Consider the following 16426-nt stretch of genomic DNA (forward strand, 5'->3'; position numbering starts at 1 on the left):
TCAACTTTCAATCACCACTGAGAATCATAACTAACAGGTCTAATCTAGCTCACAGTCAGGTCCTAAATAATTAATATTCTTCTTCTCTCCCTAGCCCTTTCAGAAAGAGTCTTGCCTAGTGCTTGCCTGGCAGCTCAGGGCTCACTAGCATGACTGAGAGGGGGCCCCACATGCCCCTTCCAGCTCTTGGCAGGACTGAACACTCGACTGATAAGCCAAAAGCTGGGGGACCACAAGAAACTGTGTGTGACCCAGAAACAGAAGGGTCCACAGTCTCCGTGCCGGGAGGGTGGAGCAGAAAACAACAGCTCCTGAGCCGTGATCAAACCCTAGGCCAGGAGCGGGTACACCGCATACAGCAGTGCCAACGAGGTAGACAGTCCTCCCTCTGCTCCAAGAACAAAGCAGCAGCAGGCCTGTGTGCGCTGAAGTGCTGTTCAGCTAGAGAAAGCCTTACAAAAGGTGATCAGGCAATAGAAGACAGAGAGACAAGCTTATTATCATTTTCAGTAAGGAAAATTACAGGCACATGGTATCATTTTACAGTCTGTACTAAAAACCTTGGAGAGGCCCATCTCTTAGTGATAACATCCCTGAGTGGGAAACATTTGGCAGGAGCTTGGTTGTCTTTCATTTTTCTGCTCTTACTACTTAAAGCTTTGCTTTGTTCACTAAAACAAAGATACTTCCCTGTGCCCCGAGGCTTACTCCTTTTCAAAACTGCAGTCATTATTGCTAAAGTGTTACTGAAATACACACTGTTTGTGTTCGTGGGTTCAGTTTTGATAGGCACAATGTTAGTTCTGGAAATATCTGTCAGTCTGCCAGCATGTAGTAATTCAAGATCTTAAGACAGAACTGCCTGCACATCAAGAAAAAGACATCAATTTTCTGTCAAATCATTGAAGGCATCGGTGTAACTTTGAATCAGACTGGCTCTCTGTGACCTGATGAACTGCATAATGCTGTGAGATGCATAAATCTATCAAGGCCGACATAAAACAATATATGTTATTAAACCAGCTGACATAGTTGGTGTAACTGTGGAGAAAGAAACCCAAACCCAGTCATCTCCGGTTTCTCGTAGAACAGCGAATAAAAATACCGGAATAGTTTTGGTGGGCCTGGAAGGTCCTCACCAAAGTCTGAAGAAAAATACCATGAGGGTGGCACGAACAGCAAACACAACACGGGTTCTTTATCTCATGCAAGAGAGCTAGACATGTTCATTAAAGAGTGGCAGGATCCAGCAAACCTGCTTTGTCCTCTTTAATGTACTGTTTTACCTTTCACACTTTGGAATCATCTACTTCTTTAAAAAAAAAAAAAAGAAAAAAACAACAAACAAAAAACCCATCACCAAACCAAACAAACAAAAATTTTGATCCCTCTCACAGATATTTGTTTTTCCATGATACATTGGCATTGTCATTTGTATGTCACTAATTTCTAAAAGAAAAAAAATACAAAGGAAACAGTGCTTCCCTTTCAGAATGTTCATATTTGTCCTTTGTAAGCAGGCCTATTACCTCAAAATTTAAATCTTATTTAATAACTGTGGTAACAAGATTCAGTTCTTCCTAGGATGCATAGAAATTCATTTACACACTTTATAAAGTGCAATGACAACAAACTATTAAAAGGTCATATTTCTTCTTGATCCACTTAATATATCTTTAGAGGCTTCTGTCTCCAAGTCCTCTCCAGGACACCTTTTCAGTGTGCTTTACAACATTAATATTTATATATGTAGAACTACAGCTTCCTTTTAAATATTATGCAGATTATTTCCTTACAGAAGTACTTTCATATTATGAGATCTTGAAACAACAGAAGAGGTGTGTGGTGTTCTGAACAAGGGCAGCTAATTGTTAGCAGATCAGTGTTAACTCTAACACCACCTTAGGTGAGGGGCCACTAATTTCTTAACACTGTATTTCTAAACAAGCAATGTGCAAACATCAAAACTTTAGAAATGCATTGTAGAAAATAGTTACATATAAAGTATCCTTAGGACACTTAGTACTACAAGTGGTAAGTATTTTTATTATTAAAGCCAAAAGGTAGGAGTTTACTAATTCCAAGTTTTCAAGAAAAATAAAAAAAAATAAAATAATTAAAAAAAAAAAAACAAAACAAAACAAAACAAAAAAAAAAAAAAAAAAAAAAAAACAAACCAAAAAAAAACCAAAAGCCAACATGAAGGAAATAAGTATACACAGAACCACAGAAACATCAAATGGCTTAGGCTTGAAGGGACCTTAAAGATCATCTAGTTCCAACCCCCCTGCCACGAACAGGGACATCTTCCACTAGACCAGGTTGCTCAGAGCTTCATCCAGCCTGGCCTTAAACATTTCCAGGCTTGGAACACACACAGTTTCTCTGGGCAACTGTGCCAGTGCCTCACCACCTTCACAGTAAAGAATTTCTTCTTAATATCTAATCTAAAACTCTCACAGAAATGTGTTCATTTCAAATACAAATTAAAAATGTTAAAGCTTTAGCAGGAGCTCCTCCAGGACAGACACGATGAGGCCTCCAGCTGTCCTTTTGCCTGGAAACACGCATCACCCACGTTCATGTATGCAGGTGACCGGAACCATGAGTCACAGATGCACATAGTGAACTACTCTTGGAAGATTCTGCTGGTCTTAAATCCATTCATATTTATGATCGTAATGAACACCTTGACAATGGGAACCAGGAAAGAGGTTCCACGGATCGAGTTTTCTGCAACGTTATCTTCATGGTACAGGATAAAGATAAACTGAAAGAGACCTAGAAGCAGAGAGATGGGAAATGTGGGAATCCAGATTATAAATCTGAATGACTACATGCAATGTTTTGCCTAATTAACAAGAAATGGGAAAGTATCAATCACAATAGCTGGGTCAGACAAAAAAAAAGATGCAGGCCAGAAGTGAGGGTCTCTGGTTAAAAGGGTAGCTCTTGAACAGGAAAGAACCATAAAAGGGACCCTCTCCCCACCTCAAATGATACAATCCCACCATCACGTCCTCAAGTTCTGAAATGCTGGAGGGGAAGACAAATCCAGCTAGGGTTACCACAGGAGCTCAACTTGGACAGAACTGGTAAAGGAACTTTTGCCCTTGAAAAGGGAAGAAACTAAACACAAAGCTGCAGAAGTAGCACCTATATTTGGGAAGATTAGAAGGTCCATCTCAGAGTGAGTGACTTCATGTCAGATCTTGCCCTGCCTCTGCCTAGCTACAAGGGTACAAAATCTAAAAGCAAGTTCAGAGATTGGCCACAAAAAGAAAGCCGTGAATAATGTAACTCTACTACAGACAGCCCAGAACAAGGAAGACCTAAAGAGTTTTAATGCAGTAAGTTTGCTTATACAAGTCTACTACAATATGACATCCCAATGTAGAAATATGGCCTGCATCCAGCAGTAGAGCTCAGAGTTAATATAAAGCTGCTGAGAACCTTTATGGGTCTCAGTAGCAGCTCAGTTCCTCCACTGACAGGCTAGAACTCAAATTCATATTCATTTTCAAAGCTGCCAAAGTAATTGAAGAAATTCTTGCTCCCAAGCAATTTGTTACTGTCCTTTCCTGCAGATCAGTTCACCAGCCAAAAAATAAATACATTAAAAAAAAAAAAACAACAAAACAACCAAAAAAAACCCCCACCAAACACATGAGCCCTGCCTGATCCACTTCAGTGCAGCAGCATTTGTCACGGTGAGTAGTTCACATACTTTGCTTTGGGATGGTCATCACCAGCTGGTGGTCAAAAAAGTGGAAGCAGTTTCAATTGATCCAGACAGTTCTGGAAAAGATACTCTGTCCCTAATCTTACATTTAGATCCAGGTTAGTGCAAGCTAGCAGCTATCTATCTGAATTTAATCAAAAACAAATGAAACGCCCCGTGATTAAAAAAAGCTTTAGCTACGCTCTCATTCTCAAGTATTTTTAGAGGTTTAAAAGATGGAAGGTTTTAATTAGGATGCCTCAGCAGTATGAGAGAATGAATAATTTACAAAGAACTTGATCAGAGCTCAGTGAAAGGGCGGTACAACTAAACTATTCATATTTTTTATTTCTAATGAGTATATAATTTTTTAGTTCAGCTCCAGTTGCTGCAAGCAGGCCACAGAGATGGCAGACAACAATGTGAACAGTTTTATAGTGTGTACAATCCAACATCTCGGTTGCTTCATAGCATTCTTGAGGTTGGTTATACTTGAACAGCAACTAACAAGCTGGATTTTAATTATAGGCTATAAAACCAGCAATAAACAGAAGTTTTTAAAAGTGATGTAGGTTCCCCTTAAACAGCTTAGTATGAAAAGAGTTCCACCAGTCTTTGCCTTCTCTCTCTACTCTCCTTCCAATCCCGCATCAGTTTTGTGTTAGTTTTTAAACTGCTGGCATATGGCACTGGCTTTGCTAGACCATCAGGACTTCCAACACAAAAAAAAAAATCAAAGCTGTGGTTAATTATATATAGTGCATAAAATGAATTCTGAAAATACTTAAGTCTTATTTCATATAACTCTCTTGATGAATTTCTGAAAAGAAAAACAGAACAAAGCAATTTCTTGGAGGAAGACACAAAAAGGTTTGGGGTTTTTTATTTAAAAATGTCTAAAATGACTAAAGTAACATATGAAGTTGCAGGAAACATAATACTGAAAGCTGTTTTCTTAACAGATGGCACTCACGCCTATTTCACCCATGCTGACCTACATATTTTTTCCTTAACTTTTACTAATATTAATCTTTCATTGAATGTGTTTTTTACAATTTTGCTACCAAGTGATACTTTTAGCATTAAAGGTTTGAGAAACTTATTCAAGAATATATTTTTAACATTATGAAATATAGAATGCATAAAGGAGGAAAACACCTTTACAAAGTTCAGGACATAAAATTGCACTTTTGACAGGAAGTTGTCTTCTCACAGGCTGTTCAATATTGAAACTCTATGCACAAAGTTTTCATCCAGTCTTGACTGGAAAACATGACATTTGCAGACATTAAAGCATTGCCATAACTCATACTGTCTTCTAGAAAAAAATACACCTGTGCAATACAGGCAGTTAAAACAGAACCATTGGATTTCATTCTTTTGTTCTATGTGTTTAATTGTGAGAAGGTAGAAAAATTAAATGTATGTAGAAAATGAGGAGCTGGAGGAGAAATGTGGAAAAAAATTTACAGTGAATGGTGATTTAAGTAAAAAACCACTAAGATTTCCCTATAAAAATGCACCCAATTATTTCTCCTAACATATTATACTGTTTTTGAGATCACATCATACAATATGTCCAAAACACCAAAGATCTTTAGTGTTGTTACACCAAAATAACAAGGATTTACATGGAACATCACATTAAAAACAAATCTTGAAATGACCAATGGCAGTTGGAAGGACGACATTTGGAGAAGTTACATTATCAGTATTTGCAGTTTGACAGTCTTTTCTGTACTCAAAAAATAAGAAAATCAGTCCACTGTCTGTTCTAGCAGCAAACAAACAAGGTGGCTGTGGGAGCTGGCAGTGCCCCAGCTCCTATTTCACTCTTCTCAAACACGCTGACTCACCTGACTGCTCACCAGCCCCATGACATCCCTCATTATAATGATCTTCCAGAGTAGGACACTCACACTAACAGTGAGAATAATAAAAGAAGTGTTGTTGAAACTATTCCCATATGGTTCCCAGAGTAAACAGCAAAAAATTGTTCTCTAGAGTGATAGGGTGATCACTGCTTCAAGTCAGTACTGAACTATAAAATGCAGTGACAAAACAAGCAGGATCTTCTGCCACCCACCAGCATCATTTGCATCACAAGACATGATTTTGGGGATGGATTATCATGCTGAATGGGTATCACACTTTTGAAAGGTGAAAGAAAACACAGTACACAACATAAAACATTTCTTGAGGACCTGGTGCTGTATTCCACCTGGTCATTTTGGTCAATTGAATTAAAATGCTACTAGAGCCACATGCCAGTTAATTTATGAAGTGCACACATAAAAATGTAAATAATTTATATTTGTGTCAAATACAAAAAAGTTATTGAATTACTTGGAGAAAAAGACTCTGATGTCTCTCCTTATGTTTTTCTCCTTTTAGCACATTAGGTTTTTGAATAAGGATTTTGAAAATGGGACAAATGGTAGTCACATGCCAGGCTCTGAACAGCATCCAGTGAAAACTGATTGCATCTTCGTGCTTCCCAAAACACCCACCCTTAAAGTGAAGTTCATTTAGACCCAAAACTGCAGTAAAAGTTTTCATACCTCACATTTTTCTTTCACATAAATGATACCATTTCCAGACATACAAATTTTGACCTATTACCAATTGCCAATCTATTCAGAATTTCATTATTATTCCCAAAATTGGAATGTAAATTTGCTTCTACTCCCTATGGCATGCAGCAACTAATTTTGAAAAGTCTGTCATTTGTTCTTACAGATTGTCCATACAAATCCAGCATACAGTGCTTTAAAATAATTAAAGCTTCCAATAAATGCTGCTGCCTTGTGCAGAGGAATCTTCGTATTGATTTTGCCTGGGGACTTCATTGCTCAAACAGAATTCACATCTCCTTTTACCAGTCTGAACAGCTCAGTTTCTCTCTGTCTTCCTCCCTGCCCCATTCCCCATGCCTGAGATACTTTTCTAGAGCTAGGTGAGGACACGGAAAAAGCATGAGGCATTTGGAAGTTAAAACCAGCAGCTTAACCACTTTACACAGTAGATCTAAGAAGCTTAAACTCACCAACAAGTGCAGGAATTGTCAAGTTGGATGTTATGCATTTAGCATGAGAAACACATGTGACAAATGCATTACTTCCCATGTGAACACAATGATTCTCAGCTAATGTATCTAAATTAAGTCACACATTAGTTATGTCTGAACAGAGCAGAGTGACAATTACCATTTTGTACATAAACAACCACTGGTTTTTTAGATTCAGAACCACTTCAGAGATGCTGCAGGCCTGACTTTTCTCCAGCTGAGTAAGCAGAGAGATATTATTTCAACAATATTAATGAGCCTTCATTTCCCCATGGACAGAAACTGGGTATTTCACAGGTAGCAACTCAAATAAATCAGGTAAAAGCAATCAGTCCAAACTGAGTTGCCACAATTTATCCAAAACCATTAAACAGTCTTCTATTTGATCTTCCCTGTAACATACTGAACCAGAACTTCTTTGCTACCACTAACTTGCATAAATAAGTATCAACAATGCTAGTTTTCACAATCCTTTCAGAGCACTCTGAAATTCAAACATATGCAGTCATAGGAATACTTCTGTGATAGCAATAAAATATTCTTTATAAATACATCTTCCTTATGCTGCACTTTCTATCATGTTACCCCTTGTTCACTGCAGTCTAATGAGAGGAATTTTACTAATTGTCATTTGTGGCAGTAGCAGCTTGATGCCACAAGGCCAAAATGCACTTAAAGGTCACTGCCTATTAGATTACACCAGACTCATGGCAGCACATTTGGAAGCCAAGGCAGAAGCCCCTGAGCTCTGACTCACTGCAGAGACTCAGAGATCTGGACACTTCATTCGGCACAGCATGGCGGGGCCTTCTGAGCTGGCCCCTGTACTCAGATCAAACAGCCTGCAACCTGCCTCAGGTGGCCTGCAGCTTTCCTCTCTGCTGAATACACCTTCAGCAGCTCTATTCCATTCATCAGGCTAGGAACTTCTGCTGCACTTTCCATGGCAAACCCCATAATTCTTGCCGGTCATAAAACTTTCATTTCCAATATCCTTCATTTCCCAAGTATAGGCATATTGATATTCATGTTTTCTATATAGTCATCTGAAGTGATACTAGCACCTTGTTCAAGTGTTAATGATCCCTTTTTAATCAAGTCTTACTATGCATATTTATTTTTTCTATAACAATGACTTTATGTTTTAAATGCACACATATCAAGCGCATTACAGATTTCTGGGCTGTAAGTTAAATGAAATGTGATGCACGGTTATGTAACTGAAAAAACCATGGACTTATCTTCCCACAGGTGAGAACTGAATCACAGAATATTCTGAGTTGGAAGGGACCCACAAGGATCACTGAGTCCAACTCTTCAGTGAATAGCCTGTACAGCACAGCTGGACCATCCCACACAGAACCACACATCCAGGTAAAAGATGGTAGTAGTGGTTCCTTATTTCTCACAAGATACTATTAAAAGGGCCTCCAGCTTAAAGCCAAAATCCCACTTCAGAAGTATTCCTCAAACTCTGTGACTCCACAGGGGATGCACACTGGAGCAGTTCATGATAAACTACAGCCCATGTGAAGGACTCATGTTGGAGGAATTCGTGGAGGAGTGTCTCACATGAGAGGGACCCCACACTGGAGCAGGGCAAGAGAGTGAAGAGTCTTTCCCTGAGGAGAAAAGACCAGCAGAGGCAATGTGTGATGATGTGACTATAGCCCTCATTCCCCAACCCCTGTTCCACTGGGAGGAAGGAAGCAGATTTGGAGGTTGAGCCCAGAAAGAAGGGAGGGGTGAAGGGAAGGTGTTCTAAGACTTGGGTTTATTTCTCATTACTCTATATTTGACTGGTAATAAATTAAATTAATTTCCCTCAGTCAAGACTGTTTTGCCCATGACAGCAATTGCTGACTGATCTCTCTGTGTCCTTATCTTGACCGATGAGTCTTTCATTATATTTTCTCTGCCCCATCCAGCTGAGGGGAGTGACTGAGTGGCTTAGGTGGGCACCCAGTGTCCAACCAGGGTCAACCAACCACAATATCCATTGTGGCAGTCCCGGCACCCTGCTTACCTGCACTTCTTCACCAGGGACTTTGCAAATACAGGACAGATTGAGATTTCTCAACTCGCAGGGGAAGCTAGTTGCAGCAGGAGACACTGAATCATGCCCTTAACAGCTGTTACTTAGCTATCACCACTTCTTAATTAGTGGTTTCTTTTAGATTTCCTCAATAGCTATATGGCACCAAAAAAACCCCACAAAACAACAAAAGAGGAAAAAAAGCCAACCCAACAAACAAAAACCCCAGACAATTCAAGTTCAAAACATAAACATTATGTAAAAAGGTTAAAGGTGAAGTACAAACTAAAATTTGACAAGATAGAACAAACAGCCAACTACAGGCATAGAAAATGTTTATTTTATACTATCCTCGTGACAAATCAAAATCCATTGAAAAGCTCTAGATTTTGCAGCCTGTCTCACTCTACAGAGTGGAAAATCCAATTTCCTTTGGAGTCCCAAAGCTTGAGTTAAACAATGAATGATTTTTCTATTTCTCCTGAAGCAAAGGTTTTCCCTCAAAAGCTGCTGGCCAGATGCTGAATGGTATTAAGGGTGAAACTATAAACTATCTTTTCTTAGGGTACATTTTACTTTGCTAACCACTTGTTACTATCACTTTGTCCAGTCATGGCAAAAATAAAAGCAGGCAGGGAGTGACACATGACTCATCACAATGTGTTAAAAACGACATTAATAGTTTAAATCTTTAGAAGCAAAGAGTTGTTGCCCAATAAAAGTTGTCATTAAAAAAAAAAAATCACACACAAAGGGACAGGGCCATTCTCTGGTCCTCCTTGTCCTTCTCCTCACCAACACCAAATTATATTGGTGTCTCTCAAATAAATACCAATGTAAAATCCCTTTTCCCCTTCTAACTGTGTTTGACTCTTGATTTTAAGACCAGGAAAAGGCATCACCACAGTGAGTACTGCTGCCTCTGGACCATTAATGTAGCTGACAGTTTCTACCTTTTAGCTAATGCAAGAGCCCCCAAGAATTTCTTTTTGTACCACTTGACAGCTTGTTAGAAGTTCCAAACAAATGCTGTGCTACAGAAAGAATTTTCTAGTTTTGATTAATTTTTTATTATTAGGCTTCTAAAGTAGAATAATAACTTGAGTTTCTTTGATTTTCCTGAAAGCATAATTTCTGCTGTTAAAAATAAAGTACTGCTTGAAGTACATTCAAACATCTGTGGACGGTCATCAAACTGTTTAGATATTTAAGGACAGGAAGTAAAAAAATCCAGGGGACAAACATGTGTGGGCAAAACTTAAGGGGGAAAAATAAGGATAATTTTTGCTACTTTTCAAGGTAAAGCATCATATGAAATCTGGTCTTAGATCAGAAACTTTTCCTTTCCTTTAATAACTTGCCATCCTCCAAAAATACAGCAGCAGAGCCCAGGTTTCCTTCAGGAGATCTGGAGGCACAGAATTCACCTGGACATAAGGAAAGAGCAGTGAAAGTTACAGTAAAACATGCTGCTGCACTGAAGGCTTCTTAAAGCTTTTCCATCATTTTATTTTATCATTATAATTTTATCATCAATTTCTTTTCATCATTACTCTGATGCTCACTATTATGTCTGCAAGTTACCAGACAGCATGTTTTGTTCCCCATCAGGTAACATGGGGAGTAAACCATCATTTCCTGGTTTTCTGCAAGAATGTTCATGTTCTTGAAAGGTAAGCTGATGTGCGAATGTACTTCGATTCTGAAAAGTTCTTGTTATGGTTTGGTCACTAAAAAGCATGTGTCTCCACAACAGACACTGTGTGTGTGAGACATAGAAAGTTGGAAAGTTTAAAAAACTCATTAAACAAATATTGCAAATGTTACGTTTTCATAACTACATCTCTGTTTATTCATCGCTGTTGATAATTGTGCTTCATCAGGTTTGACCATTTTTCATCCCTCATATATGCTTTGATAAGAAGTGCAACAAAAATCTATGACAGATTACATTCTTGGGCAAGCACACAAGGAAAAAACAAGATTAAAACACATTAATGTAACAGAAGCCCAATGACAAACTAAAGAAGCCACTGAACTTTATACACATAGCTCAGAAAATTTATACCGTTAACATTTTACTCAGTCTTTAAAGTAATCTTTATTTCTTTTTGAGAAGTAACTGCTTCAATAATCATAATGTTTTTCTGCTTAGTAGGAAGCTTCTTCCAACCTAAAGAAACAATGTCATTTTCATTTTGTCTTCAAATACCTGCTGCTATGAGAACCTGCCTTACGAATTAAAACAAGAATATGACCTTTTCTCTGAAGCAAATGTGAGTCTACGGCATATAAACTAGGAATCAATGAATAAGCAACAGTCACTAGAGGCCAAAGCCATACCTCATTCACTATTACACATGGTAGGATTGGGGATTCAGTCTCATATTCTCATTACCACACTGAAGGAGCCCACTGACAACTGCAACCTTCTCTTCCACTCTCCTGCAATCTGCCTGCACACAAAACCTTTGCTGCGGCACAATTGGAAAGAGGGGCTCTGAAGCTATACAACTACACAGCTATACAGCTGTTGGTCTTAATTTCTAAGGCCACCTTTGAAATGTAACAAATCTTCTGCCTTCTGATGTATCTGTGGCTTTATTTTTATTCTTCAGCTGGTGGACAAATAAAGAAATTACCAGAGTTTACATAAGCAAAGGCAAGAAAAATTTACTTCATCTTTTTTCAAAATGATAAGGCTGGCAGAAGCACGTGTTCAAACATATACTGAAAGACAGAGATGGTCTCTTTGACCTACCCCTAAAAGAAGAGAGGCAAGTTCTTTTAGCTTCTCCAAGCAAAAAAAAATTATGCACATCAAAGGACTGAGTTCATGAAAAGTGTACGCTTCTGCTCAGTGAGGGTGTGATGAAAACATTTTCACTAGTAAGAATATGGACTATCTGTATCACTCTCTGCAGGCAATATGCAGGCTTTCACTTCGTCAGATCCTCACTGTAATGTTACTAAGAAAGCAACTTGTTCCCACTGCTAAAGTGGGAAGGGTGACCCAGCTGATTGTCTCTGGAACAACCAGACACAGCAGTCGCTACTTTTCTCTGCATTTAAGCATAAGGAATGTAAAGTTTCCATAACAGGAGACAAGACTCATGATCTTTTTTGGCTATGCTAATTAGGTATTTCAAGCACTTAAAATTCATAGTCTCTGCCAAAGTAGGAAGCAGTAAATATTAAGAAGACCGGAATTTTCATGTGTGTGACATACTCTGAACCTAATCCAGGGAGAATGGTCTGTCACCTTGGCACCACAGGGCCGAGGAGTTTACAACCTCATCACACCACCTCAAGCCAAACATCAGCCTGACACGTTTGGCATTTACAAGCAACAACTTGCCCTAAAAGATGCACTTAAATAATATCATGCTGTATTAATAAAGCTGTGCCTGTATATTTGGTCCACTTTTTCATGATTTCACGAACATTTACTTTCTACTGAAACAAGTCCTAAAAATTACTTTATTCTGAAATCATAGTACATCAGCATTCCACTTGTTTCAAACAGCTCCTCTAAGCATGTGTTTTCTGTTTTAGATCAAAGTATCTATGACAAACTAAAAAATACAAATTATGCTTCCATGAGGTAAGTAACTTGCTTATTCACCACCCCCATCCACAGATGCCATCCACGATACTCAGATGTAATAGTTTGTTTTGGTCTTAAACAATAACAAAACTAATTTGTTTCAATAGCAACTAGTAAGACAAGAAGTTAACAAACAGCCTTTTTCTTACCTTCTTCACTTTTTTTTTTTTGCAGGAGATTCACATATGCTACTATTCACTGTACAAGTTAGTACAGATATTCATAGCTAATTCCAAAAGAAACACATCTGAGAGAAGTAGCTTAAATTTATAGTCATGAGCTTGTACACAAAGAACAGCTAGGGTTGTACATTAGTTATTTTTGCATTTACAAGCATATGCATGCTAAGATTTAGCCTCTTTTTCCTTCAGAGGAAGAACTAAATGGCATATTTTAACACGGAACTTTGTTCTGTGAAGAACAAAGTAGAGTTTTTCCTATAAGACCATTAGTAAAGAGCCAGCAGACAACAGTGAGCTACCAATATGCAGCTTAAAAAGTAAAAATCACCTTTCACAAGTGAGATAAAACCAAATAGCCAATGTACGTAATATTTGTACCAAAGAACTCAGCTTGGAATTTTAGGTTGGCAAAACTAAGAGAAAATACCAACAAAGACCAGAATACACAGGGGTTCCATGAAGTTTCTTTTAAAAAAATGTATCCGGACTGAGGAATGAGGATCACTGTATTTTCCTACATTCAGGAGAACACTAAAGAATTCTTCTAAAAGCTCAGTAACATATGGAAGTTGCTTCTGTTAACAGCCATAGATTCAATTTTCAAGCTTGCAAAAATGAATTTAAGACAGCCACTTAAAGGTGAATTCACTTTCAGCACCAGGTACTGCTTCTTTCCTTTTTCAAAAGATACCGAGCTATTCAGTGAAATTATACCACGTGTTAATGGGAGATTTAATGTATCTCAAAAAACAGGGTGTTACAAAACATTAATGCATTCCAAGAACAGATACGAACAGGATTGTACTGTGTCAGTATGAAAATGGAAGTATTATTTTTAAGATAAATCCTAATTCTCATTTCAGTGTTCTGCTACCGCTATTAGAGGAGCAATGAAAAATTCCCTTTTTATAACTGTTCAAATGCTGTCAGTTTTGTATCCTTGTAAATCTACCACCCTTCCTTTCAGTACCTATTAAAGTTGTCTTTCAATGGGGAACACTAGAAAGATTAGGATAAGCAGATAAGGTCTTCACCAGAGTTTTTCACAGGTTTCCTGCACGACTTCATGGGAAGTCACAAACGTATCTGTTGCACAGGAACCCCCTCTGTAAATAAAATTGCCACGTGTTGCATGCTGGGGTGGGCTGCTCTATGTTCATTTTTGCCACGTACAGAAATATTTTGAAAGTCATCAGGCAATCACAAAACTTTGATTTGCTACTTAAACATAAAAATTCCCAACTTTATCAGCGAACTGTTTTGTAATAGTGTTGATAAACTCCACTATCTTCATAGGTAAAAGGATCCCATAGCAACTGGGCACCGCCCATTGGAGCAGTATGGCAGTACCTACCAACTGAAATAACCAAGTGAAAGTATTCCCCACTCCTTGCTCTCCCCTCCAGTGACACCTTTTCAGCTTCTAGTTTAGAGAAGCTGAAAACATACATAGTTTTTAATGTGCTTTACAGAAGCCACATCTAGCAAAGATTCAATCCTTGCGCCTGCTACATACTTCAGTTCTCATGACTCATCTCCAGCTTTCCACAAGAAAGCAAGTTCCTACTGGGCATCCTGGAGCTAGTGATACCTTTTACATGCTCTCAAGAGGAATAGAAATTCAGGCTAAAAATTCTCCAAGCTTAAAGCAGTGATTAAGCCTACGCAAACACAGGTGCAAGTACAATAAGAAATTAGTGCAAACAGCAGTGCTATATTCTGGTTTACAAGTATAAGATCCACATCAGTCTATCAAGACAGATTTTTAAAACATCAGTTTATATACAGGACTGTAAGAACTGCACAGTTCAGAACATCCAGCCTTCCAAAACTGCAATCAAATATGTAAATTACATGCATGTAAAGCCTACAACATCCTAATCATCCTATGTGCTCTAAAATACTAATCTGGCCCCCACAGGTTAAAAAGGACAAGAATGTATCTATTTATACACACACACAGATACAAACAAAACAGTTGAAATGCAGCACAAGCAGCCAGACAGGAAGTTCAAATACATTACCAATGTCCCTACACCAAAAGAGAAATTGTTAAGTATTCAGAATGTATTGTGACTATATTTACATACTGTTAGAGAAGATAAAATGCCACAAATGCCATGACTGGAAATATGATTCAGGACAGTTTTCTCCTAATGCTAAATCTCACAATTAGTGAGCACTCGGGCAAAAAAAACCCACCAGCAGGACAAGAACTTTTTCAATGTCACCGATAACATAATCTCAACCTTGCCAAAGTCCTGTATTTGGCTGCAGTCTAGAGAGAACATTTCAGAATGAGACACGAACCTCAGAGTCCAATGGTGCAATGGGTGAGAGTCCCCCTTTAACTCAGTGGGTGATCAGTGGAAACCCCAAAGCCTTAGACTGAAGGGAAATCAAACAGTACAGCCCAACAAATGGTGTATTTTTAACCCATTTCCCTCAAAAGTAACATAACTTTGAGGTATTTTTGAACAATTACCCTTGTGTCAGCAGAATAAAAGGCTACATTAGCACAACTTCAGGTTCACCTATTCTGTTTCCTTGCTACTTCCTTCAATTCTTCTAGACATCTAATTAAGCACAATGTCTTATCCCAAAAAGGGACCGAACTGCTACCTCTTTGTGGCTATACTGTAGTCCTCTCCCATTCTCCACTGAGTAGTACTTCATACCAAGAAGCTTCTTACACAGCTTCTTAGATCATGCTCTCTCTAGGCTGAAACAGGCTGAAACAGGCTCCACACCAATTTAACCTCTGCTTTCCTAGAAGGAGGGCAACACGTCCATAATAGAAGGAAGACTGACTTACAGTGAGTGGGGTAGGATCACCGTCACTAGAAGAATCCAAATCTCTTCTTTTACAGAAGTGAAAGTATGAGCAATTCCATTAGGCAAGATGTGGCAAACTCATTTGAGTCTTGTGTTGGAGCTGAAAAACAAACCAAAAAAATCAAATGAGAAATAAAACTTCCTGCTGCATTGTCCTTTCATACCTGGGAAACATAAGGGAGGTAATGAGTAGAATGCATGAATTTCTGAAAAATTTCCCACCTTTGTTTTTTGTGCATTCTCCTCTCCCAAAATATTTCTCTAAAATACAGCATCAGTAGCTGACTTTTTTTTTCTGAAAGATATGCATTAGAAATCCGGGTTAGCCACACTCTCCCATATAACTAAGCAACTTGAGTTTTAGTTTACTAATACACTAAGAGAGCAATGTATTGTGTAACAGAAACCCTTCTTGCTCCAAAGATTCAGAACTCTGCACATGTGTGTAACTCTACTGAGGCTGTGGGGATCTTGTCAGCACAAAACAAGAAAGAAGAATCCTGCACAGAAACAGATGCTGGAGTACTACTTTTTGACAAACTTGTATCATTATTCAGCCATTGCTTTGAAGCAATGGAGTTTTGACATTTAGTCAAATGCCCTTTTTCTGAAGACAATCCAATTTTACAGTTTTAGCAGCTTGTAGGACTTATCTATACAACGCGAACAGTACAAAACAAATTGCTTATGACAAAGTTTAACGTGCTCCATTTGAGCTAAAAAGGAACAATGGTTTAGTATGCCTTTATATTCATGGGCTACATGGTCCTTCATTCAAATTATTAGATTTGAACTTCTATTGCACCAAGTCAGTTCCCACATCAGCTTGACAATAAATTTCCCAAAAGTCTGCAATCAATTAGCCCCAGACAAAACAGTGTCTGAGTACCACATACTGTTTGTAAAAACTAGCACATTGTTAAGCTTTCTCCATTGCTCTGAGGCTTTCCTGACCTTTCTTCAAAATCAGTATGAGAAA

General features: G+C 38.3%; 1 protein-coding gene across 4 annotated transcripts in view; it reads right to left on the minus strand.

Annotated features, from left to right (window-relative positions):
- Positions 1 to 16426, minus strand: part of OSBPL3 (oxysterol binding protein like 3) — an 85971-nt gene that overhangs the window by 51597 nt on the left and 17948 nt on the right. For all 4 annotated transcript variants that reach the window (XM_082302531.1, XM_082302529.1, XM_082302530.1 and 1 more), the window contains exon 2: positions 15428 to 15547. The gene's annotated coding sequence lies outside the window, so the exon portion shown is untranslated. The remainder of the gene's footprint in view (positions 1 to 15427; positions 15548 to 16426) is intronic.

Source organism: Coloeus monedula, assembly GCF_965178545.1.
Source record: "Coloeus monedula genome assembly, chromosome: 1".
NCBI lineage: Eukaryota > Metazoa > Chordata > Aves > Passeriformes > Corvidae > Coloeus > Coloeus monedula.